Source organism: Chrysochloris asiatica, unplaced genomic scaffold (assembly GCF_000296735.1).
Source record: "Chrysochloris asiatica unplaced genomic scaffold, ChrAsi1.0 scaffold00031, whole genome shotgun sequence".
NCBI lineage: Eukaryota > Metazoa > Chordata > Mammalia > Afrosoricida > Chrysochloridae > Chrysochloris > Chrysochloris asiatica.
Genome location: NW_006408549.1, coordinates 12,555,935 through 12,556,886, shown reverse-complemented (window position 1 = coordinate 12,556,886; position 952 = coordinate 12,555,935).

Here is a 952-nt window from a genome sequence, read left to right as displayed (position 1 = left end):
GAAGCCAAGAGAGGGTTGTTAAAGTCACAAAACACTACAGATGTTTTCCCCTTTTTCTTTTCTGTGATTATAGACTATCGTACCCAATCTTTTGTTTTGTGTTGTTGCTGTTTTGTATTTTGTTTCCCCTTTTACCTTCAGGAGGCACTTTCTCTCCCTATGTTACCTAAAAAGAGACAGTAATTGCAATTATATAGCCAAGCTACAATACACCCTATAAAATCCCACTCTCCAGGCAAGAGCCAATACCAGCTACTATACACCAGATTGGCAGCAAACACCTGCAACAGTTACTCTGAGTTTGGTAATAAGAAAAGCGAAAAGGGAAGCCCATCTCCTGATCACATCTACCTGGAGGCAATCAGAAACCATGATAACACATCAACTATCATTCATCCAATTATTGAAACCACTCCTAATTATTGAAGATGCCCAAGAAACAGCTAACCAATTAGCACATGTCCAGAAGCAATATAGAGTAACTGAGACAAATAAGCTGGAGGTAGACCTAGACTTTACATTGGAAGGATGGTAGGCTTAGGAACTGCCTGAGAAGGAATTCAGTAGAATGATATTGAGATGCATCCAAATGCTTCACAGAGGGGGTTGAGAAAAATAAGGAAGAAGTCAGGAAAGCACTACAGGAACAATCAAATAAGATAGATACAGCATTGGAAACAATTCAAAACCTGAAAGAAGAGGTCCAAATGCAATACACTGAAAGGGCAAAGAAGTAGAGTTGAAGAGATGGAAGCCAGAACCAGTGAGCTGGAAGACAGATTTCTCAATACTACTAAGATAGAAGAGTAAGGAGAAAAAAAAAGATAAAAAAATCTGAAGAAAGACTAAGATTCATATGAGACAACTTGAACAGGAATAAGTTAAGAATTATTGGCATTCCAGAAAGGGACAATCACGCAAGATCACAGAGGAGATTGTTGAAGAGCTGGTG